Source organism: Heterocephalus glaber, unplaced genomic scaffold (genome assembly GCF_053883595.1).
Source record: "Heterocephalus glaber isolate CG9 unplaced genomic scaffold, H.glaber_assembly_v1.0 deba00001600, whole genome shotgun sequence".
In the NCBI taxonomy this organism is placed as follows: Eukaryota; Metazoa; Chordata; class Mammalia; order Rodentia; family Bathyergidae; genus Heterocephalus; species Heterocephalus glaber.
In genome coordinates this window covers 31,682,952-31,709,912 of record NW_028258372.1, presented here as the reverse complement: position 1 = coordinate 31,709,912, position 26,961 = coordinate 31,682,952, and the positions used below count along the sequence as shown (strand labels likewise).

Genomic DNA, 26,961 nt, shown 5'->3' with positions numbered 1-26,961 from the left:
GTTGTGTTGGATATTTTTATTGGAAATTTGCAAGTATATACAATTTAAATTTCTCAAGTGTTAGTATTTTTCATATTCAAATACGTGACTATTAACATTTTCAATTCATTCTTTCAATTTTAAAAAAAGATTTCTCTAATCTTACAGTTAAAAATAAATTGGTCATATGTTAATATAAATTGATTAAACTATTTGGTAATTTTGCATCTTCACTTAATTTCAATGTTCTTTATTAAATTTCTGAAGTAGCCTGGTTTATCACCACTTTTAATATGTCAAAGTTTAGCTATCTAAATATGTTTAAATTTCTAGCAGTTCAATTATCTGCTTAGTTTATTTAAATCTTTTTAAGTTATCTTTTCCCTTCAAGATTTTTGTTTTAGGGATTGTCAGAAGTACTATATTTTGTATAACTAGACTTATAAAATAATTATTCACATACAGGTAATTCAACATGTATTGTTTCAAAGCACTGCAACTGGCATTGGAATGACTGTGTTCATGCTGTGTACTGGCTGTGTGAATTTAGAGATGTTAACTAACTGCTCTGTGGTTCAGATTTATTATCTTCACCTGAGGATAAAAATGTCAAACTAAATAGAATTGTCATAAAAGCTATTTAATAAGCATTCTAGTATGTTAATACGTATCTGATTTTTAGAGCAGTGAATCTCAGCCTGTGGTCCTCACAACATGGGGAAGGAGATTATGTATGAATAATGGTGTTGTATTTTCTATATCACACAGGTGCTTGTTAATGAATACTAAAGCATATTGTGACAATAAAGCTGGGTTATCAATGTATTGTCTTAGAACTTCCCAGGAGATTAGTAAAGCACAATTCTGAGTGGCATGAACTTCAGGTCTGTAACTGGTTTCCTCACCCTACAGCTCTGGCACTGTTAACCTAGTTCCTGGTAGTCTAGAAGCAAAAAGGGTGATCTTTGCTCTAATGGGCCCATTTTCATTTATTAATACATAATGTGTACATTCCTTGTATGAAGTTTTTACATGTACATAACACATCTTAATTTCTTCTTTCGTCACCTTTCCTTCCCTTCTCTCCCCTCTATCTCTTCATTCTCTTCCCCTCTAAAATCTGTCTCCTTTTCTCTATTATCTATCTTTAATTTGCTTTTTATTTATACTTCAGTTTTCTAATATAAGAGAAACCATGTGGTATTTAAGCTTGTGGGTCTGATTCACTTCACCTAATATTATTGTCTCACTGCATCCATTTTCCTACAAATAACTCAGTTTATCTTTCTTTATAGGAGGGCATGTTTATAAATACATTTTTCTCTATCTTTTCATCTGTTGATGGATCGATAGGCTACTTTCAAGATTTAGCTATTGAATTGTGCTGCTATATACATGGGTATGCATGTTTTACTATAATTTGATGTCTTTAAAACTTCCTGGATGATGACAAAAAGAATAGTTATGGAAAATGGAATTTCTGGTTTCCATTTCCACCAGCTTCTTTGCCAGCATCTTTTACTTGATTTCTGCATGATGGGTCATTCTTTTTGAGGTAGGATGGAATGTCAGTGTTGTTTAAATATGCATTTTTCTAGTGGCCAGTAATGTTCAGAATTGCTTCATGTATTTATTGGGGATTATTCTGTGAAATATCTATTCATTTCACTTGCCCTTTTTGGATTGGGTGTTTTATCTTATAGTTTCTAATTTTTCTTAGTTTCTTATATATTTTATATATGAGGCCTCTGTCTGGGGAATGTGTGGCAAAGTTTTTGTTGTTTTTATTTCCAATTCTATAGGTTGCCTTTTCACTCTGTTGGTTGTTCCCGTGATTGTAATATTTCTAGTCTTAGCCACCTGAATGTGAACTAAAACCCCTGAAGCTATGAGTCAAATTCAACCTCTTCTTTTTAAAGTTGGAAGTGATGTGCATTGTGTCTCAGCACTAAGAAATCAGACTAATTTAGAAAACAGTTGCTAGAGATGTGAGGGACTTGTGACTATGCCCTACCATGTGGTTCAGAAACTTTTGGAGTTGATTTGCAGAAGTTTGGAAATATGTGAAGATGTGGGCTCAAGAAACTCTAGACTACTGAAAAGCAGAGCCTAATGAGCAAGTTCTGGTCAGATATCAGGAAACCAGACTGCTGATGGGCATGTAGGTTGTAAAGGACAATCTCATGCAGTTAAAATTGGGAATAACTACTTTGTTAAAAACTGGACTGGAAGTCATGCATGTTACAGTGTAGGCAAAAAAAAAATAGATACATTTTACTTATCTCCTGAGATTTTTTAGGAGACTGAATTTAAGAACTACAAACTAATTGATCTGGTGGAGGAAATTCCAAGGGGAACCAAGATTTGGGCAGTGGCATTGGTATTGCTCTTAACAAGATTTATAGTGAGGATCACAAAAAGCAGAGTAGAAATTTAAATAATTTATAATTGGTTGAAAAGGAACCATGTGTAAATTTGGGGCCAAATGTAGTATGGTTGCTGCAGAGATTAGTGCTGCTGAATAGAAACCAAGTACTTTATACAGGGACAAGAACAAAGATACCTTGAGAACATCTCAGAAATAAGCAAAAACCCACTCATCACAGGTTCAAGAGTGCAAAGGTGTAAACCCTTCATTTGAGAAGAGAGGTTTGGGGATCCTCTGCTTAAGAAGGGTCTCTGACCAAACTGCATCCTTGGGATTTATTTCACTGTGTTCAGCTACCTAGGTACTCAGAAGCTGCTGCAACCATGATCCAAGAGGTCTTGGCTACTGCTTTTGATGAGAGCAGACTATGGTATGGTGCACATGATTCGGATTTTACTGGTATGCAGAATGCAAGAGTTGTGGGTCAAGAAGACTTCCACCTCATTTTCCAAGGAAGGGCTCAGTAACCATGGCAGTGAGTTAAACTGTAGCAATGAAGGTGGAGGTGCTGTGAGACCCCGGGAAGTCAAAGATGCCAGGAATATCTGCTGAAGAAAGAAACTGGCTGAGAGCAGAGCCAGCTCAAGAGAGAGGCCTGATATAATTCAACCAGTGAAGCCATAAAGGTGCCTCCCCACAAGGGCTTTAAAACTTACCACCACGTTCGTTCCTCAGATTCCAGATATGGAGCTACAAAAATGTAATGTGTGCCTAGCTGGCTTTCAGTCTTGCTTTGGTGAAATTCCTTTCTTTCCTTTGTTCTTCCCTTTTGGAATGAGAATGATTACCTACTACCATTGTATATTGGAGATATAGAAGCTGCCTTTTAAAATTAGAGGACTGCAACTAATACTGTGCCTGGAGCCTTGAGTCTAATAGGAGACTTGGACTTATACTTTTCAGCAGTGTTGGCACTGTTGAGGCTTTGGGGAAGAGATTATCGTGTGTTGCAATTGTACAAAGGATAATTGTAGCATGTTAGGAAGACTTCTGAAGTTGAGATTGCTTTTATTTAGAGAGTGAGTATGATTATGATATGTGTGTGTCGAGTTGTCAAGGGTTGGGGTGTGACAGTCAAACTGGATTATCAATTTGGTAGGCTGGGGAGACATGCAGGGCATTTGAGGAGCTCACTTCTGGATGTGTTTTGGCAGTCATGGATACATGACCTTGGTGTATATGTCTGGTGTCTCACCCTTTCCTCTCTAGTATAGTTCCCTTGCTCTTTCTTGACTGCCATGAACTAAATAAGTATCTTTACTCTGCCATGCCCTTCTGCCATAATGTGTCTGCCTTGAACCATCTGACCATAGACTGAATATTATCCTAAACCATGAGCCAAATTAACCCTCTCCTCCTTTAAGTAGGTGTCATGTTTCAACAATGAGAAAGGTGCTAACACACAGAAATTATGAAGTTAAAAGATTTTTTTCTAGAAATAGTGACTAAAACACAATATATTTTTAACTCAAAATTCTTGAAATAACAAATTTAGTACCAAAAACTATAAAAATAAGTATCATCAAGTCCATCTGAAATGGCTGATTTTATGTCACTGAAAATGCTTACCATCAATTTAGTGATATATGTGTCTGTTTTATGAAACCATCATGCTGTTTTGATTATGACCACCTTGGTGTACTTTTTAAAGGCAAGTATAATGCTTTATGCTTTGTACTTTTTGCTCAAAATGCCTTTGGCTATTTGTGTTCTTTTTTCATTCAGGTAAGTTTTAGACTATTTTCAAGTTTTGTCAAGAAAGAAATTAGAATGTTGGCAAGAGTTGCATTGGATTTGTAAATTCATGTATTTACTATGGGCCCTTTAATGGTATTATTTTTCAGCACACAAAAATGGGATGTCTTTCCATCTTTTCATGTCCTTTTCAGGCTTTTTCATCCAGATTTCAGAATTATCATTGTAGAGCTATATTCTTCTTTGGTTAAACTATCCTCTAGATATTTCACTTATATATTGATTTTATAGCTATTGTGAATGGGACTGATTTCTATTGCAGATAATTCACTATTGGCATATGGCAATGCTAATTAGTTTTATGTTGGCTTTGTGTCCTGTAACTTTGCTGAATGTATTTATTAATTTTCATAGTTATTTGGTGAAATTTTATATATAAGATTGTATCCTGTGAATAATGATAATATGACATCTTTTCCTGTTAGGGTGTGCTATATTTCTTTCTCTTGCCAAATTGTTTTAATTAGGACTTCTACTACTATGCTGAATAACAGTGCTAAAAGTAGGGACACTTGTTTAATATATCAGAAAAAAATGCTTTCAGGTTTTTCACATTCAATATAATTTTAACTCTTGACTTATGCTAAATGGTCTTCATTATGTTCAGAAAAATTCCTTATCTGCCTAATTTGTTCAGCATTTTTTATGGTTAAGGAATGTTGAATTTTATTAAATACTATTTCTGCATCAATTGAGGTGACCATGTGGTTTTTGTCCTTTATTGCATTACTATGGTATGTAACACTTCTGGATTCATTTACACAAAACCTCCTTGCGTCCTACTTCATCATGGCAAATAATCATTTAATATGTTGTTGGATTCAGTTTACAAATACTAGATTGAGGACTCCCATGTCTGTGCTCAAAAACAATATTGTATTTACCTGTATTTTTCCTTTTTCTGTGGTGCTCTTATCTAGTTTTAGAGTCAGAGTAAAGCCAGTTTCAGAGTATGTTTACAAGAATTCCTTCCTCTATTTTTTGAATAACTTAAAGATAGTTGGTATTAGTTGTTCTTTAAATGTTTGGCAGAATTCAACAGAGGGCCTGTCTTCCTGGGTACATACTTAATTGGAAGGCTTTTTTTTAAAACTACTTCTTTTTATTATTGATCTATTTTATTATGTCTTCATGATTTAGTTTCAGTAAGTAAAGATGTATGTGTCTAGGAATTTGACCATTTCTTCTAGATTATCATATTTGCTGGTACATAGCTACTCAAAATAATTTCTGACGAAATTTTTCTGGTGTCAGTTGTAATGTTTGTCTTGATTTTATTAATTTGAGTCTTCATTATTCATAGTACAGATAAGCTCTTGTCTTTTGGATTTTCCCCCCAAAGACTCCTATGTTTCATTGGCCTTCCATTTTTATTCTCCATATCCTTTACGTCTATTCTGATCTTTATTATTTTTCCTTTCTAATACTTCTAGCTTAGTTTATTCGTATTCTAGTTTTTTAAAAAAACACTGATAAATTATTCAAAATCTTTATACTATATTTATGTGAGCATTGACACTAAAGCCTTCTCTCTTCATACTGCTTTGCTGTATTTGATAGATCTATGTATGTTTGTCTCCATTTCCATTTGCTTCAAAATTTTTCTAAAAAATCCTTCTTGGATTCTTTTGATCCATTTAAATTTTTACATTTCCATTATGGTTTTGGTATAGTTTTCAAGTTCCTACCAATTTCCAGCTTTGATTGCATTGTGTTCAGAAAAGATACTTCATATGATTTCAGTGTTCAAAAAGTTTTTGAGAATTGTTTTATACTCTACCTTATCTGTATTGAAAATGTTCCTTGGGATGATGAGAAAAATGTGCAGCTGTTGGATGGAATGTTCTGTAGATAATTCTTAGAAGAAGGTGGTATAGGATACAATTTAACTCTTCTGTTTCTGTGTTGAGTCTTCTCCTTTGATCCTTATAATTTCCTCTCTCCTACATGCTTTGGGTTTGAATTGCTCTTCATTTTCTAGAAGCTTGAGGTTCAACATTAGGCTGTTTATATGAGCTTGCTCTGTTTTTCTGATGTTGGAATTCACCACTATAAATTTTTATCATGTGAGTGCTTTTATTGTGTCATACAAGTTCTGGTATGTTGTATTGGCATTATCATTTAATTGTAGAAACTGTCTAATTTCTTTAATCTGTGAGCCATTCATTGTTCAGGAGGGTGTTATTTAATTTCTATGTGTTTATGAAGTTTTTGTGGTTTCTTTTGCCATTGATTTCCAATTTCCTTGCACTATGGTCTGATAATATGCATGGGATAGTTTCATTTCCTTTGCATTTGCTTAAGTATGTTCTATGAGCTAGTATGTGGTCTATTTTGGAAAATGTCCCATGTGCAGCTGAGAAGAATGCATATTCTTATGTGGTGGGGTGCGACATGCTGTAGACATCTCCTAAGTCCATTTGTTCACTGGTTTGGTTCACTTCTCATATTTCTTTGTTGATTTTTTTTTGTCTCGTTGATCTATTTGTGACAGTGGAGTCATGCATTACAACTATGTTAGTGTTTATTTGATTTTTCATGTCCATAAATTGTTTTATAAAGTTGGGTATGCTAGTATTTGTGGGGTGTGTGTGTGTATATATATATTCTAATTCTTGGAGCTTTTCCTTAACAAATATTTAGTGACCTTCCTTGTCTCTTTTGATCTGTCTTGACTTGAAGTTCACTTTGTCTGCAAATAAAATAACTAAGCTTGCTTTTCCTGGGTTCCTGTTGCAAGCAGTATTGTTTTCCATACAGTGGAGTACTACTCAGCTATAAGGAAGGATAAACAAGACATTCACAGCTAAATGAATGCACCTAGAGGCCATATTCTTAAGCAAAATAAATTGGACACGTGTAAATATCACATTGTTTCCTTGGTGTGAGAAGCCAAAAGTATAAATAAGGACTAAAATATACACTATAATAAAAAAAGAGAAAATTTTCAAATGGGAAGGGGCACAAGGGAGGGGGAAAGGAAGGAAGGAAGGAAAAAGAAAAAAAAATCGAAAAAGATAAAATGGAAACAAAGCTCTTGTAAATAAAAGGGGAAGAAAGGTAGAAGGGATGGGAAAGGAAGGGAAAACATAATCAAGATATATCATGTACAGGTACAAATTCCATATGATGAATATGATCATTCTGTATATCTAAATTGTACCAGTAAATCAATAATAAAAATAAATGAATTGATTAAAAAATATATACTAGGGTCTTGCTTTTCTTTATTCAATTTCTGTATATCTTTTAATTAGAAAATTTAATCCATTTATACTCAAGGTAAGCTACAGCCATAATGTGTGTTGTTTTCTAATTTTTTACAGTTACTTTATTGTGTCAGTATATATTTGTGATGTACATTAGTTGTACTCTCTGAGAATCAGTACACATACATTTCACATCTTTATCATTTCTACTTCCTTTTCCTCTACCCTCCCCTCTCACTTCCCAGACCCTTTCCATGTCTACAGAGTTTACTTCCTTATTTCCTATCATGTTTTATTTTTGCACTTAAAGTATTATATTCTGGGTTTCTCAAATTGGACAAACCATGTGATTTTTAACTTTCTATTATTTCTTCCTTATATTCTCTATTGATTGATAAATGAATTGCTCTATTAGTGTGTTTTTATTCCTTGTTTTTATGGTTTTTTATAGATATTTTCTTATGCTAGCATTGACATTTGCAAATAACAGCTTTTTGTTTGGTACCAGGGATCACACTCAGGACCTTACACTTGTGAGGCAGGCGGCAGAAACACTGAACTAAATCCCTGGCCCAAAACAGCTTTTGATTATAACAGTCTATTCTGAAATTCTAGCAATGTATCATTACATCATGATAAGAGCAGAAAATTTTTTAAAAAGGGAAAAAAGTATAAGAATGCACTCCAGTTATGTTCTGCTGCTTCTGCCGTTTTGAAATTTTGATGTCTCATTTTCTTTCTATATTCCCTATCGCTAAATATATTACTATAGTTATTGTTTTTAATTTGCTTTAGTCAGCATACTAGATATATGAATGGTAAATCCACCATGCTTGCAATTTTAAAGCATCCTATATTTGTTTGTATAATTACTGTTATCAGTAAATTTTAAACCTTTGTACATTTCTTTTTTCTCATTGAAGTCTTTCAGTTGGGAAAACTTCTTTTAACATTTGCCATAGAATAGGTCTGGTAGAAATATGTCCTCTAAGCTTTCCTTGTCTGATAAAGATTTTATTCCTCTTCCATTTTTTAAAAAAATATCAGGCCAGGGATTAGCTCAGTGGTTCTGCTGCCTGCCTCACAAGCACAAGGTCCTGAGTTCGATCCCCCGTATCAAAAAAAAAAATCTTTTTAGTTTCAATATATATTCTGCTTTTATTCCTCTCTCTTCAGTACTGTGAAAATCTTACATTGTTCTCTACACATTTTCTTCTGAGAAGTCAGATGTCGGGTGACCTGGGATACCCCTGTGTGCGATTTGTCTTTTTTTTTTTTATCCCTCAGAAACTTCTCTTTTCCTTTCACCTCTGAAAGCTTCATTATAAGAAATCTTGAAATAGATCTGGTTGAGTTAATTTTACTAATGACCTTTGATCTTCCTTATCTACATATTTGTATCTTTTTCTAGGTTTGGGATATTTTGTTATTTCCTCAAATAGACTTTCTACCCCTTTGACATTTTCCAAGTCCTTCTTGAAGCCGAATAACCTGAATATTGGTTTTGAACTATATCAAAATTTGCATAATCTTTCTTCATCCCTGCACATTTTTCCTACTACAACTGTATATTTTTAAATACCCCACCTTTATGATAAATATATTTCTTTGATCTCTTTTCTTGTGCCTTCTGTCACATTTTTAATTTTGCTGAATGTATTTTTCATCTGAAAACTTTATATTTGATTTTTAAAACTTGTTTCCATCTCTTTGTTAATTCATCCCATAAAGTATTAAAATGTTCCTCTGATTTCCTTAAGCTCATTGAGTTTGTTTAAAAATGACTGTTTTCACATTCTGCCTGAGAATTTTCCTGTTAACGATTACCGTCTGCTCAGTTTATGGCACCTTGTTCTGAGTGCTAGGTAAGGTCATGATTTCCTAAAACCTCTTGATGCTCATTGGCATGGTATATCATCTGGGCAGTGAACAATCTGTAAAGAAAGCTTCTGGTAAAGTTAGGACAGTCTGAAAGGAGAAAATATTCTACTTATTGGGCTTGAGGATAGACTTGACAATGCCAAAGTGTAAGCCATCAGTTGAGGGTTCTTTTGCTCACTTCTTATAGAAATTATGAATCAGCAAAGTGCAACTCTGCTAGCAGACCTGATGCCACTGGTCAACTTCAGATGATGTTGAATGCTGCAGGTCACCACTTCCGGGTGCTGGTGTCTGCTCTTGTTGACCACAGCCACTCAGAGCTGGTTGCTATCAATAGCCAGGTGCTGGGCACCATGGCTGATCTTCAACAGCTGATGATTTCTGGAGTTCAGTGCTAATGGCCTCTAGTCTTTATAGCTGTCTTCTGAAGAAACCACTCTGTCCACAATACTCAGCATGAGAATGCTGATTAGATTCCTGGGACCTTCTGAACCTTCTGAACCTGCAATCAGTGAGAAATAAATAACAGTCAGATTTACTAACCACCAGAGTGAGCCTTTATTTGGACAGGCCATACCAGCACAGGGAATCAATGCACCACAGGGAGCTCTCCTAGACTGACCCAGGAATCTTATATAGCAGCTTCATGCCTGTGATTCATCCAAGTACAGGTCTGCTGATTAGTTCAACTGTAGGCCTGTGGTTGTTTGAAATTTAGGCCTAGATACTGGTCCAAGTTCAGGCCTGTGATTGACCTAAGCAGATGCAGGCATCTAGAGCAGCCACAGCTGTCCTGGCAGTGGTTCAACAAAAGAGGAAGATGAGAGCTATGTAATTGACAGCTATTATATCTCTCCAGAAGGTGAACAGCCAAAACTATGGAATCTTGAAAAGGGCTAGCTATTTTTATCCCAGTTTATTAGAGATTGAAGAGATGGGGATGTGAATAATGGGTATGTATCACTTCCTGATCTCTGCCAGTTAGAGGTAGCTTCCTTGCTGCTGCTTCAAAGAGATGGCAACAATGTCTAGATGGGCATAGTGAAGGAGGCCGTGTGGCTGACTTCCTGCTGAGTATCCCGGAGAGCAGCTACTATGTAACCTGGGAGGATACCCAGGCAACTTTTCTCCCAGTCCATCCTTGAGTGTTACTAAGTAGGAGTGACAGGAAGTTAAAGGGGGGCCCTGACATGCCTCAGCCAACCATACCCTTGGGCTTTCACAAGGAAAAACAGTGGAGATTTAGATGTTTCTTGTCTGTCTCAAATGGAGTTGAAAGTTATTCAATGATATTTATTCCAGTCTTCCTCATCTGGCTTTGTGCCTAACTTTTCAGAGATTCTAAGCAGGCTGTTTATTTTCTCTGTGCTTCTGGCTGCCACCATTTTTATTCAGCACTAGGTTCAGGCAAATTCAGATTAACCAAGTTTGTGGTTGGTACCGTATCAGCTAGGGCCACCACAAGTAGAAGGTTTATCGCAAATACTCCACTGTTTTGTTGTTTGGAAAGAAAAAGGAGAGTACAAGATTTTTATTGGGACCAAGTTGGGCCAAGAAGCCTTGTCCAGTCATTTCCCCTGGTCAGACACTGGAGATTTCTGCCCAGTTATGGATAAGCTCTGGGAACCTATGTCACACCTATTGCCACCAAAGCCATAGGGTATGTCACAACCTGAGCCCACAACCTACCAAGGCCAGCATAATCCTGGGTGAGGCCAAAGCTTGTACTTCTATAGGCTGCCTACTATTAATTTGGACTTACTTTGGCCCAAGAGAATTCCAACCAGCTGCAGGTGATACTGCTTGGAATAGAATTCCAATATGCTGGGTCTGCATTCTATCTATGACACAGGAGCTGCTTTCAGACTCCGTACACAGGCCAGGGAATGGGGGCACTTGAGATCTGCTCATTAGGCTCACCACCCCAGCGCTAAATTCTATGACATGCTATCTACATTGTCCTTCCCCCAGTAATACTCTGTCTGAGGTTGGTGTAGTGTTGGTGAAGGCAGACCCTTGGTCATCTGTGCTAATGCTAGGATGGGTCCCATCTGAATCTCACAGCCACAGAGCCCTGAGGAGTCTTCAGGGGAGACCAGATGTGCACAAGCACATTCCACAGCCAGTGGGAATTGATGCTGCCAAAGCTCGATTCTGTCTAGCACCTACGTAGGACTCCTGAGGCCAGAGGTGGCAAAGAGGCTCCCTCTGTGACCCCTGACTTGCAACTGGGGCCTTAAATTCCTATCGGCTATTTGGTCTCAACTGCAATGGGCTTGACACTGGGCTATGAGACAAAGTTGTGTGCTGGCTTTTTCACCCTGCTCTCTCACAGGTAGAGTCTCATCCCTGGTTCTGCCACTGAGGGTGAAGGAGGGATTGTGAAAACAATGTCTTTGCTGCCTGCCATAATACAGTTCAATCAGCAGGTTTGGCACGGTAGGCAGTTGGTGTCCCAGGACTCTGCCTGTCAGTGAGTTTCAGGGCAGTGGGTCTCGTACTGGTTTTCAAGCTTATGGCCTAAACTTAATTCTTTATCCCTCTCTCAAGTGGGAGTTGCCTCTCTTCTCTACTCAGCTACTTGGAATTGGGGAAATGGTGACAGGGCACTCTCTTCCCTGCCTTCTTCATTACATCTTTACATTGTGCTATACTAAAAGCAGTTACTTTGGTCTGGTTTGGCGCATGAATAGCTGTTCAACTTTGTTTGGGGAGACATCAAAGGAGGGTCTTCCTCAGCTACCACTTTGCCAAGGCTCAGAAGACTATATTTTAAAATTAATATACCTCCCTTCATGAATCAATAAGTAAAATCTAGCTTCATTCCAGGATTCAGAAAATTAAAGATTCATGATTAAAACTTTGCTATGTACTCATAATTATTGCATCATATTTGCTTCTTCTGTAACCTTAATAGAGTGTCTCAGGAAAGCGAAAGCCACTTATAAATACAGTTAGTATTAAAAACTTCCTCACAAATTTTAATGATGTGCTCCTTTCCCAAACTGCATGGATAATTTATAGACAATCTAAAGATATATTGAATTGGCCCATTTAGCCTGATGTCTCAACATTATGATGTTATGTGACATTTGCAAATGGTAAGACGGCCATTCCACCTCAAGGCCCGCCTTTGCTCTTGAAGCATCTAAATCACCCACAAGTCTAACTCAAAAATTCTTGAAGAATGTTGATTTTAACTTGAATGTCAGAGTCCTTGGATAGACATTTGTAAAAAGAAATACAAAAGGCCAAAAAAGCACAAGTAGAGAAGTTTCCTATTAATTGTGAAGAAAATGTGAATTGAAATCCTTGTGATGAAATTTCATTTCCCATCCTGTAGAAAATAGTGTTATATTAATGTGGAACAACTGAGATAATTTTATATTGATAGTGGGAATATAAAATAAGACATCCTCTGTGAAAAAGTTTTATCATTCTTGAAAATGCTAGACACACAATTATATTGCCTAACAATTCCATTCTTAATACCCAAAGTAGTGTAAGTGAAAACAAATACTCAAATTCTCATAATGAATGTTCATAGTAGCACTATTCAAAATAGATGAAAGTTCAAAGTAGCACAAATGTCCATGAATAGATAAATATAAAACTATATATATATTATTTACCAGAAAAGAATGAAGCAATGATACATGCTGAAATGTGTATAAGCTTTGAAAATATGGCACATGCAAGAAACCAGCCATTAAGGTTTGCATGTTGTTTAAGCCTATTTATATAAAATACTCAGGATAGATTAAATCCTGGAGACAGAACACTGATTGATTGAGGCAATCCAGAGGAAAGGTGAAGAGTGACTGCATAATTATTATGGGCATTTATATTGGTGATGAACATATTCTGAAACTAGATAGAGGTACGTAACTTTGCGACTGTACCTAATGCTACTGTCTTGTTCACTTTAAAATGGTTAATTTTATATGTGATTCTTACTATAATTAAGACAGATCTTTGTAAAACTTTATAATATATCATGTTTTCCCCTAATTTCCATCATTACTTTATGATTTCATGACATTATGATCTGAAAATTTAGGCTATTTTTCTTTTGCTTTTAGGAATTTATTAACTTTATTTTGTTTTTACCCAATGAACATTTGAGTAAATACTATATAAATCTGCAAGTCAAACTATAGAAAAGGTGTTTCCTTACTGAAATTATGAAATGATTTACTGTGTGTGAGTCATGACAGCCAATTGGTTTATTATACCAATGGTAATTTTAACCTTCTTTAAGCAAAATGTTTTGTTTCTGATGTCAATATGTGATTAAATGGATGATTAAAATTAGATCATTAAACACTATCTACATTAGGAGAGATAATGTGATACATTGCCAATTCCCTCATATTAATACATTTATACTAGTAGCTTCTCATGCAGAAATATATTTAACTCACATTTTTACATTTCATTTTTATTGTGTTTTGAATCAAAGTGAAATATAAGACAATTTTCAGATATATTAAAATACTATTCATAAAGTCATTTTAGCCTATTTAAAATGCCTTTCATCTTTATGTATTTGAGAAATACACTAATTAATTTCATTGAATATTAGTTTTAGTTATTTTAGGTAGTTGAATTTTTGGCTGCTTTTTTTCCCCTTATACTTTTCTGTATCTTGAATGATGTACAGTGATCCATAAATATTTCTTATATGAAAATATAGTTACTACCTTTCCCCAAATATATAACACATACAGATACATTACTTTAAAATTAAAATTTACTTTAAAATCACCTTAGATTTCCATAATCTCAATCTGAAATAGATGAGACCATGTGAAATGTTAATAAGATCAATTTGATCAGAGAACAAATAAGTAGAAGCTTTTGAAAAAAGACATACATTATAAGAAAAAATTAGATGTAATCTTTAATTCTGACTTTTTCTTCTATAAAACTATCCCAATCAGAAAATCTGAAATAATGGTTATGGTTTATGTATGCATATGCTTTTGCAAAAATATCAATCGAGGAATTTGGAATTTATAGATACATTAATAAGTGAACACTAAAAGAATAGTTACATTTTATTTCAATATTTATAAACATGCCTATTTCCTTTCTTTACCCCTGCCTCTCCTATCCATTCATCTTTGCAGATTACACTGGTAACCCTGTTATAGTATCTTGAGTAGTGTAGTCTGCATTTGTTATCATAATGAGCATCTCACTTTTTGTATTTTATTTAGCTAATTTTGTGTCACTGTATATCATTGCCTAAAGTAAGATATAAACTTGTAAGCAATGAAACTAGAGTTTTAAGTTATCTCTAATTTAGATGTTTTATAATCTAAAATTTGGAGATGGGCATTGAGAAGTTTTAATGACCTGAATAATCAGAATACTCTTCTTTTCAGATGAAAAAGTTGCTATGATTCCCTGCATGAGTGGACTCAGGCTATCTGTGCTAATCAAATCATCATGACGGAAACAATATGATAAATCAATGGCTCCTTAATAATTAAAGTGTGATTTCTAATCATAAATTGTAATAGAGGAAATTAAGTCATACTTCTGAGGCACATATGTGAAAAAGACCATAATTTCCAGAATCTATGCTAAATAATTGTATTAAAATAGATTTTACACCCATTAAAGCTAGTAAGCATATCAAATCATTCTGGACACACATGCTGTTCTACTTATATTATTTTGAAATGTTTTCAGAATATAAAAAAAAAGGAACTACCACTTTGTCATCTTCTGCTTTTCTTAATTACATTATAAAAGCAAGATCTCACTTGTAATCCTCATTAGCTTCAGGAGCAAATAGTTGTGTCACTTGATGACAATCTATGCCAAAATGTTCTGTGAAATTTCATGTTATTCTCGGTTTGCAGGCACATAAAATGTTATTATCTAACAGTATGATGTTTCTCATACTCTATAATGTACCAGGAAAATTTGTTTTATTACAAGAGAAAAAATCAATTTAAAAGTGTTTATATTATCAAACCATTCTTCCAAACATTTAACTGTGGTAGAGAATGTACAAGCCTCTGAGTTCAAGGTCATCACAATGTCAAGAATCCAGAGCTGCTGAAAACTGAATCAAAGATATACACTTTGCAAAAAAGCAAGGTGGATGCTCTTTTGAGAAACCGACTAGAACAAAAAAATATTTTCACTTTTCTTATACAAGATGAGAAGATGGTAAATAATTTAGGGCCACACTGCTGGGGAAAGGTACAAACGAGCACTGGTTTCTTGTAGGCTGCTGCTCATGTTCCTAGAGTTTTCCAGGCTCTTTTGGTAGAAAGTTTAAATATATTCTGAATTGTTTTTAAGAGTGGAATTATGCTCCAAATTTGCTTTTTTCCTCATATCCTTTATAATATAGTCCAGCTCTAGTATATCCCCAAGTCTGTGCCAGTGTGACCTGTAGTTTGCCATATCACGATGCCAGGAAAGCTTGGTGAAAACAAAATAGATCTACATAGACACAAACAGTAAGCATCAGAATGTTGCAAATTTACCTATCTTTGTGTTTGGTAAAGCCCAGATAGGCAGAGTAACTTTGCCTTACATGGATTCAGAAATTAACAAGAATGATGATTTGGGATTTTCAGTAAATTTTAATATAAGTGATAAAAATGTATAAGCTAGATAAAGATATATTAAATATAAGGGAATGGATATAACTTCTGGCATAAACATAGATTATTACCTGATACTTGTCAAAACATTTTCAAAGAATGAATAGTTACTTTAGAAAACTCAAAGTAATAGACTTCTCCCTGCTCTATGATTAACAAACAAAGGAGTAATGATTTATGCTCTCTATTTCTTACCGCCACAGTAACTAACTATAAGCCTGTGAGACAAATTGAGGGGTGTGGTGATAATGTGTATGAAAGCGAACCAGAAAATGTTTTGATTCAAATTTATTTCCTGTTACCTGTTGTCTACTTGTCTATACATTCTTCTCCTTGATAAAAGGAGTATGTGGGCCGGAGGTTTAGCTCTCTGGTGCCAGCACCTGCCTGGCAAATGCAAGGTCCTGAGTTAGATACCTGGTTATGGCCAAAAAAAAAAAATATATATATATATATGTATAATTCATAGCAATTATTTTATCCCAAAGATCCTCCAAATATCAATCACCCATCACATGGTAGTGGACAATGTTAAAGTAAAACAACAACAAAACAAATGTGCCATTGAATTATGTATTTAGGAGGAGAAATATCAATACTAATATAATCATGATTAAATGCTAGAAGGTATTTGAAGCTAACAAGTTGCTGACAAAGGGGCAACGCACAAACATCATTCCAGAGTCATATTCTTTTCACTGATCATCTAAATGGAAACTTGATAGATCCAGACATGGTTTGATATAAGAAAATTATTTAATTGCAAGTGACAAATGTTAATCCCAATCTGGTTCAACTATAAAGTGCATTTATTTACTTTAGAGAACATTTAAACTTCTCAGAAGCTCCCCCAATTCCACATCTGAGTGTCGTGCCTCTGTTGTCGTTATTGTTCCAGCAAGATTATGAGACTTCAGAGTCTTTTCCTTCTAAGGGTGGACAATATGTTTACATGTGATGTGACAAGCACATGAACAGATGCTCACATCTGGCAAGGGAAAAATGAGAGGTGTATTTTCAGAAATCAAACAGAAGTCTTGAATTCCACACCATTTGTTTGGAACAAAATTAACAAAATTGTGTTATGTTTGCCAAGGGCATAATTTCAGTACCTTATTACCACACAGCTTAGAGGGGCAAATGTAATGCTATCAAGTTGCATGGCTGAGCAACTTGAAGTTGCGAAAGGGGACAGAAGAATCAGACTATGTCCAGTGAGCATGGGAGCTGATGTGAAAGAACCGTCAATGGTCAAAGCTGGAATATGTTCAGCAGTACTAGAATTAATGATAACTACGATAGATTATAACAAAGAATGCAATGTTCATTGTTCCAATACTGTATAATATAAATGAATGGACACATTTTTTTTTCTATGAAAAAGAGTTCAGATTAAAAAATATGGAAAGAATAAAGAAAATGAGGGCTAGGGATTTACCTCAGTGGTGCCACACCTGCCTGGCAACCACAGGGTCCTAAATTCAATCCCTGGTACCGCGGAGAAAAAAAAATATATATGAAATCACCATTAGAACTCTGCAGTTGTAGTTCTTGTCAGCAAGATCTACCAATGTGCATTAAAATAGCAAAAGTTAAAGTGAAATATGTACATACTCTCAAAGTACCTCCTCCCCTAAATAAAGATGTATTAATTACAAAGAAAATAATACTGATTATATAGTGGAACAACCTGGTGCTTTACATTTTACAAAGTGATCATATTTGGCATTATTAAAAATAAGATTTATGTGATTCTTACATCATACCCTAAAAAAAAACACATTGCTTTTCTTATATTTCACCCAATGCTGTATAACTTGAATAAAGCTATAAAAGTATCTCCAAACTCAAGATGACGGAAATTCTAAAAATAACATTACTCATCAAAATTTCATGGATATGATAGGAAGAAAAGACAAAGGAGTGGTTAGGTATTCAGGAAGGCCAGTGAGACACGACAACCTAGCACTGTGTGGAAACTCGGCTTGTTCTTGACACCAGCTGAAATGACTAATGATTCCGCCTCAACCACAGAAGGCATTCAGGTGAGCCTCAACTCACTGCTGGGGTAGTTCCTAATGACAGAAATACCTTAGGTTTTCTCCACTGGGACAGAGTGCAGTTTATAAATCTGTAATACATGGATCCAGCCGTGCCTAACTAAATGCTGCAAGCCAGTGCAAAGGTCAGAAGCAAATCTTCTGAATAAATTCAACTGGCTTTCTAAGGTACACCTCAAAGGTTCAAATCATTTGTTGAAAATTTACCATTACTATTTAGGAGCATGGGAGCTATGGCTGAGGTCAGTACTTCAATGACTTCCTGTTATTGCTTGAAATCCTGTTCATAGTAGGTTTAATGCTAAATAAAGAAACAAATTGATTTTTTTTCTAGATTCGATGATCTTAATAATTAGAGTACTGAACGGAATGGCACATTTCCAAAAAGTATAAATAGAAGTGGATATTGTTGAACAAAATTTGTCCTTTATTTCTGTACAACTTGTAAGCAGAAATGTTTGCTGCCTTTGTTCCAGACTATTTTTAAGGATGACTTTATAATAACCAGCTTTGGCATATAGAGATAGTGTCTCCCTTCAAAGCAAAGAGAAGTTTTGTTTACTAAACATAAGGATAACATCACCTCTAGAGATAAAGTCAGGCTGATTTATTGTCCAGTATAAAAGAGCTGGGCCCCTAACCTTGCCATTCTCTTTTAAGGCATTTTATGGAAGCTCCGGGAATGGGTATAAATGCTTTCACTTTGGCCAGTGCTGTTGGTGTATGTATAATACAGTTCTTTGTCTCTAAACAAGGACAGTGGCATATATTTCATTTTCATATAATTGTGGCAGTCTTGTTCCCTTAAAGTAAAATTTCAAAATGTGCAGTTTATTGTGCCTACTAGAATGTACTGTTTCTTATAAGAAAAGGTCACAATGCCAGGGATTTAACTCAGTGGTTCCGTTGCCTGCCTCGAAAGCATAAGGTCTGGAGTTCGATCCCAGATTCAAAAAAAAAAAAGGTGACATTTACAGAATAATAGGATGTAACAGTAGTCAAGACCATAAAGGGCCCATATATTACAAGTAACATATAGAGTGGACACTACATTTTAATAGGCATATAGAATTTTGTGGGGATAACTGTAATCTGTCTTCTTTCACACCTTTAGACAGCTTTTATGCCAATATTGAAGTTCTAATTGTTGAATTTCTAAATATTTGGAACTCTCACATTGGACATTTTGGTCACTATATGCTATTTAAAAATTTCCTTGGGTGTTTTATTTTTCTGATTCTAGTCATGCATTTCTCATATCACTTTTCAAAAGAGTATCTCTTCTTGTCATCTAAAAAGCTATTTCCCCGAGATTTGCCCAACATGAAACTTGATTCGTCATACACTTATCAAATGTCCTTTTTTTGCTCAGAAACTGGTACACTGCTAGCTTATATCATTGCCCTAAATTCCAGCCTGCTGGATAACTCTTCCTGAAGAGCTGAACATACTATGTTCAAAACTGAGTTTATAATGTCCACATTTCAAATCTGTCAGGCACCTGAAAGTTTTAGACTCCTTCATTCTACTTTAGTTCCCATATCAACTAGCTCATCCTCCTGTGCTTCCTCAAGTTGTCCCTGGCCTGTCCATCCTCATTGCTCTTGGATGGCTCTCATCTGTTGCGTTTCGTACTTTTTGGATGCTCACAATTAACTTCTGTATTGTTGCAAAAAATGTATCTCCATAGAGATGCCTAGAGAATAAAATTAAAATTACCCCTGAATTTGACAACCCTTCTTTTGGGTTTTTTTCTTTTTTTTTCCCCCACTTCCTCTGCGTTAAACTTTATGGCCAAGCAATAGAAAACTACAAGTTCCTATTCCCACAATTGTGCACAAAGAACAATCATTAATCAGTGTCCCCTGGAGTGTTCATGTACCTGCAGTATTTCCATCTTTCCTACATTTCCAAAGACACAAATTCTTCCTTTTAATAATTAGGCTGGGCATGGTGGCACACAATTATAATCTTGGTGCTGGGGAGGGTGAGGTGGGAAGATTGCTGAGAGTTTCAGGCCAGACCGGGCTACATATCCTAGTGAGTTCAAAATGAGCCTAAACAACATAAGGAGACCCTGTGTCAAACAAAAAGAATTAGGACTAAATTTGCATTGAGAGAACTTTTAAAATCCTAATAGTTCACTGAATCTATTATTTGGTATTAAGTCACTTGTTTTGGGTACACATGTAGTACATTCTGAACTCCTCTTATTAAATCTAAATAGCGATTTTGATCATATGTTTATTTCTACCAAGTTGGTGAATTGTTGTTTTTCCTCCCCGGTACTGGAGATCAAACTCAGAACCTTCCACTTGCAAGGCAGGAGCAGTGCCACAGAGCTAAATCCCTGGCAGTTGGTGAATTTGTTAAGGTCAGATGAAGACAGGAAACAAATTATTCATCTTTTTAATTTTTTTTGTATTACAAAATCATGCATGCTCAGCAATTAAAGATGCAGTTGAATAAATAAACAGTGCAAGCCATCCCATACCTATAGATGCCATCTCTCTACATGCACTCACTACTCACAAAATCTGCTCATCTATGACGTAACCAATTTGGGTCTTCTGCTGCAGTACTTATGCCCTACTTGTCCCTGGATTGCCCTTTAGCAGATATAGCAGAGTTCAATGACTATATTTGGCAAACTGGCTTGAGAGTCTGTATGAAGCTACTTCAAACTCATTTCCAACTCATTTAACAACCAGAGAATTTCTTTAAGCCAATCTTGCCTTAGTGCTTTACTCTTAAGCAAATGTAGGCTTTGCATTAGGAAAAATATCACATAACTTTTACCTTCTCGGCACTAGTTATGTAACAAAAAATGACGTTTTACTTGACTGAATATTGGCATTATGATTTGAAGCACAGGTACTATTAGACATATTAAAGAGATATTAGTAATACACAGGTTTTGGACCATTCAGACATACTTGCAACACACACATTTACATGTAACAGACAAGTGTGAAATATTTATCCTTTTACCAAAGCCAACATAAACACCTCTAATTTCCAGAAATACCTATTGGCATTTCTTCATACCTTCTGGCATACCGAAAAGATATTACCAAATATTTTTAAATTAACATATGTAACTATGTTTCTACATGAAAATAAATCTGAAAATGCCTTCTGCATTTTAGTCACACTTCTAATTATATTTGAGGACAGCAAGATTTATAACAAAATCTTTTAAGAAAAAATATTGCCCACGTTTTGTTTCTGAGCACAAATCCAGTAAAAATAACATCAACTTTCACTGACTTGTACAGTCTTCACAATACTTTTACAATACTTGTACAGTCTTGCCCTGGCCTATGAAGGTTCATATTCAGACCCATTAAGTATGTTGGAAAAAATATGGAAAATATTTCAAAATGAGAAGGTTTTCTTAAAATAATCATAAATTTTATGTTTGAGTAGCTTTAAATTTATAATCTAGTTTATAATCAATCTACACTTCTCTTTAAGCTTTTTTATTTTTATTTTTTATTTTGTTGAATTTATGTTTGGCAGAAACTCCGTAATTTAAGGGCAACATAACAGCAAGTTCACAGGTAAACACAATACCACCCACGGAAAGAAACTGCCTCAGAGTCTCAGGCCTGGAGCTCAGGAGTCGCTAGTTTTAGAGGAGGTTTGGACGCTGGGCAGTGAATGCGGACGCCCAGGGCAAGTGGCGCAGCTGCTCTTGCTCACCACCCCGCCGAGCAGGCCGAGTCGCTGCGGAGCTCGAGAGGCGCCCTGGTGCACCGCGCCCGCGCCCGCGCCCGGCCCAAGCAGGAAGCACAAGCCATGCAGGACCAACTGAAACCAACTGAAGCCGCAGCCAGGGTCTCCGAGGTGAGGAGGAGACATTAAAGACTGCAGTTGCTTTGTAAACTTGAATGGCACTGAAGTTTCAGCAATAATGGGGAGTGAAATGGAGGAGTCAGCACGAACAGATTCATGAACTTTGTGTTAAAAAAAAAAAAAAAAAAGATGTGTGCTATGCCAACAAATAAGAAGGGATACTGGCAGGAGATGGTTGGGAATGGCTGTTGGACAGATAAACCGCTGACCTTCAACTCACTATGAAGCACAGGCTGGCCTCGAACTCATGGTGCTCCTCCTGCCTCAACCTCCTTGGTGCTGGGATTACAGGTGTGCACCATTACACCTGGCTGCATGATAACATCTCTCGTGCACCCGGGCCAGGGAACGCTGACCCCCGCAGGCCGAGTGCCAGGCCTCTGCTCTCTTCCCGGAGCAGAAGGACCCAGTGTCTCTTCCTCCCGGGCAGGGATGCACCGGCCCGGGGCCTGGGTCTCAGAGGTGTGCGGGCCTCAGTTTCCCCATCTACTCTTTCCGGAGGTGGCGCAGGTGGGTGGCACCCCCTGGGGGACAGAAAGGGCCACGCCTGAGCCAGGGCCTGGCTGGGACTCAGGCCCTTGCAGGCCACCCGGACAGCGGCTGTGGGCCGTGCGAACGGAGAGTGGGCCTGGGGTCGGCCCGGGTGGACGCAAGCTGCACGCGGGTGTGTTTGTCGCTCGGAGAGAGTCCAGGCCCTCGTCTCGCGGGCAGCCAGGCGCAGGCCGGGATCAGGGTCCCTGCAGGCAGAGTCTGCGCACCCCCAGCCCCAGGCTGGCTCGGATCCCGCCTTCCCAGGCCTGCAGCCTCCCGCGTGGCCCTTGCTCAGCAGGGCAGAGAACCTCCTGTCCTCCGGAGAGCCCCCTGCACCCGAGCCCCTGCCCTCTGCTGCCACTGGGCTTTGCTGGGAGCTGAGGAAAGAGCCAAACCTCTTTAAGCTTTTTAAATGCCTGCTTATTTGTAAAATTCACAAATACACATCATTTAGAAATTAATGTCTATTTCTAGGCTATTAAAGCCATTCACTAATCATTTCTGAATATAAATTCCTGATTGTTGCATGATGACACATTTAACATGTTTAAATTTTTTGAGAACGTAGAATATCACTATTTTTTGTTTTAGAAATTAGATTGATTTATTAAAAGACATTTTTCTTCTCCCGTTCCACACTGAACTTTTCTTCCCACTTACTGTATATAATTTTATACGAAAATCTACAAAGTTATGATCTTGTTGCCTTTATTCTTTATTCTTTTATTTTCCTTATTTCTTTACAAGTAAAACTAAAAGTTTGATTATACCTGCTATGGGGCTGTGCATAAACTAAAAGTAATTATGTTTTGTATTTACATTATCTGTATCAGCTCTAGTTAACATATGCCAGGTAATTATTGAATATATTTCATCTGAAAAATGTTGGCGGTCATGATTTGAGTTCATATTCTTTTAGTTGTGAGGCAGATCTATCATATGATTTACAAAGTACCTGATTTTTGCTTTTTATATCCTGACAGTTAGCAAATGTATAGATTTTTGTTAATATATTTATATAAAGGACTTAAGTTTTCTCTCAATGTGCTTCTTATATTGGAAGCAATGCATGACACAACAATTTGAAGCAGTTTGTAGTTTGTGAAGCAATTGGAAAATAGAAATATGAAAAATATAATTCAGCAGCATATCTGTAATTTGTGAATGGTGACAAAGTGTCTATGTGCTAATCAGAAAAACTACTAGAGGAATAATAACAGTTATCAGGTTTGAGCCATGGGAATGTATAAAATCAGAAGCTACCAGGCTGAGATTAAGGTTTACAGCAACTGGAAACAAAGGAGATTAAAATAATACACTGAAGAACTGTGAAAAATACCTAATTGTCTATATATTTGCTTCCTACAATTCTCCATCCCTGGTTAAGATCCATTTAAATTCCTAAAATTTCTTCCCCATCCTTATGGCAAAGGAGTTAAACTCAGAGTTCATATTTTACAAATACTCTATTCTGTTCTATTTGACATTTACCTTCCACACTAACAATCATTGTAATAACTCCTTAGTAGATAAAATATCAACATCTGTTTTCTTATCTCCAAGTGGGACAGGTCTCATTTAATAATCTTCAATCTGTGCTTGGTGCATTTTTACCTAGTTATAAAACTCCATTTTTAAAGACTTGAAACATAAAAACATGTATATATTCAAACAAAACACAGTGACGCATGACTATTATCTCAGCTTCTCAGGAGGCGGAGGCAGTATGCTTACAACCTTGAGGCCAGCCTGGGCAATTTAGTGACACACTGTCTCAAAATTTAAAAATTCTTAAAAGGCTGAGGATGTAGCCAAGCATTCCTTGGGTTCAATCTACAGCACTCAGATATACATGTAGATGATATAGATAATTATATATATAATATTCTCTCTACATATATGTAATATGATAGTTTGCGTGTTCTTGTAAGGAAATGCATATTGCTTCAAAGAACAATATCATCCCACATGAAATTGAACAACAATTAAAAAAAACAGTTTTATCAAAAAAAATCTCTCTTTTGACAAATTAAGTTTGTAATTCTTTTAGTACTGACATTAATTTTAAAGTTGCTTGGAACTATTCATGTAGAATTGTGAAATCAGAGCGAAGATGTGAAGTTGTAGGTTTAGGGATATATTGTCGCACCAGACAAGATCATTCCCAGCATCTCTGGACACTTAATCTACCCATGGCAACGCATTTCCTTTTTATTTGATGTTCTCTCATTTTGAGAGAGGACACAAATGATTTTGGTGCATGAAAACAATATTGCTGGATTTCAATCTTCCATTCTACTTTTTACTATAAACGTGGGCAAACTTTCAGCTTTCTAATGCTGTGATTACAATATTCTAGGACCAGTTTGAAGTGAATTGAGAAAATGAGCCTAAACTTACTTTGAAAAAGTACAAATATATTATACACATTTATGTCACGAAGACACAATTTGGTCACACCTAGCAGTGAGCTCTGGCATTATCAACAAATTAAAGGGAAGAGAGATTTGTGCGTGTGTGGGTGTGTGTCTAAGTATGAGTTTTATTTTTTAATTAAGTTTATTGGTACATTTCAGGTATACATTATGATGACATTCATCATTGGGAATTCGTACCTTTATTTTTCCCCGTACCCCTGCCCTCCCTTCCACCACTCTACCCCTCCCTATTTACAAATACTTTGTTTCCATTTTTTTTGTTTTTTAAAATTAATTTTATTAGTATATTTTAGGTATACAATATAATGACATTCATCATTGGAAATTTTCACTTTTACATAACCTCTCTTGGTTCTTATTTTTTTCCCCTTCCTCTGCCTCCCTTCAACCCCTCCATCCCTCCCTATCTACAAAGACTTGGTTTCCATTTTTTCCTTTTCCCATATTTATTCCTTTCCCTTCCTCTACCCCTCCCACTTTCCCTTCGGTAACTGTATAAAGAAGATATGGGTTTTTTTGTTTTTGTTTTTGTTTTTTTTTATAAAATGGAGTACAACTCAGCCATAAAGAATGAGAAATTAGAGACATTTATGGCTAAATGGATGCACATTGAGGTGATACTCTTAAGTGAAATAAATAATACACACATGTGTAAATACCGAATAGTTTCTCTGGTGTCAGAAACTGAAAGTGTAAATAAGGACTAAAAGGTATAATAGGTCATGTGATAGGAAGATAAGGCCCAAAGAAGACATCTTAATTCTCACCAATTAGGAAATTGTCTTAAGAATGTTCTGTCTTCTTCCTCTCTATATGAGGATAAAATTTCATCTGGCCTTGCTCAGAGAATTTCTCCAGAATAAATGATAGGGATTTTACAAAGAAATAAGTCATAAGATAGTTTTTCTCATCCTGCAATGTGCTTTGATAAGTTTTTCCATGGGATTGGTAACCTCTGGATTTGATGGTAGAATATTAGTGATAGATAAGTCATCTGAACTGTTAATGCTCAGAAAAATATCACTGATATTCAAAAAAAACCTGATGCAGGTTTATTCCTGGATTTCTGTTTTTCCTTCAGTAACTATTTTTCATCTTGAAGAACTCAGTGGGTACCCCTGTAGTATAGGTTCTGTTACCTAAAATATACTTTTTCCCCCAGGAAAATATGCTTATTTCCACTACTCAGTGGTATTTTTGCTTGAATTATAATTCTAGAAAAAGATTTTTTTCTACATTTTCTTTTTCGTAATTTAACAATTTGTAAATGCTAAATGCTTTTCAATTGTTTTCAAACCTTTGTCATTTCTGTTGAAAAGTCACCTTCGCGGTATTACTTTTGCATTTTTAAATGTAGTATACATTTTCCCCAGGCTACTTCCATGATTTTATACTTTGATTAAAATGTGCCATTTTGGAACCTCTAATTGTCATTTTCTTTCTTGTTATATTTATGCTGCATGAAATTTTCTGAGGTTCTTAAAATTTTTGTTTTTCAAGTGATTTGGAATTTTGCCTATTGTCACTTCAGGTATTCTTCCTGCTCCAATTTTCCTCCCTTTAATTCTGGTATTCCAGTTAAACATATGTTACACATTTCTTTATGTTCCGCGTGACACACCCTATTTTTGTATTATCTTTTTCAGAATTCTCAGTGGTTTACTTTGATATTATATATTGACTATTTCCTCAAAGTAAATAATCTTGTTTCCTGCTGTATCTAGTTTTTTAATTAAGTTATTAATATTAGGTATTATATATTTCAGTGCTGTATTAATTTCAGTCCTATGACATCAATTCTTTTTTCTAGATTCTAAATTCTACTAAAAATTTCTACACTTTAATGTAATTTGTCATTTTCTCTTTTTTCTTAATCATACTGTCTGAAACTATTTTTAATTCTATGTACTCTTTAGCTCTTTCATGTTTTTCAGCTTGGTTTTCATCTATATAGGAAGAAAATAGAGTTATGAAATTCTAAGTTCTCACCTAGTCCTGACAATAAAATCTTAGAATTTAATCCAAAGAACCATCCATCATTATCTCTAGACTTTTAATTTTAGAAGCAAAAATATTTGCCAAATGTTTCCTATATGTAATTCCACTTGTGCTGTATTCTTTCATGCGTGCCTAGCACACTTGTGTAGAGGGATTAAGCTTAAATAATCTGGAAAATGAATTGAGTAAAAAGAA

The 26,961-nt window shown here is 35.7% G+C and overlaps 1 long non-coding RNA gene across 1 annotated transcript in view; it reads left to right on the top strand.

The window, feature by feature from the left end:
* The window catches only part of LOC147823160 (uncharacterized), a 44,851-nt gene extending 29,890 nt beyond the window's left edge, over positions 1-14,961 (top strand). The window contains exon 3 of the long non-coding RNA XR_015444202.1: positions 14,643-14,961. This is a non-coding gene — a long non-coding RNA (uncharacterized LOC147823160). The remainder of the gene's footprint in view (positions 1-14,642) is intronic.
* The last annotated feature ends 12,000 nt before the right edge of the window (positions 14,962-26,961 follow it).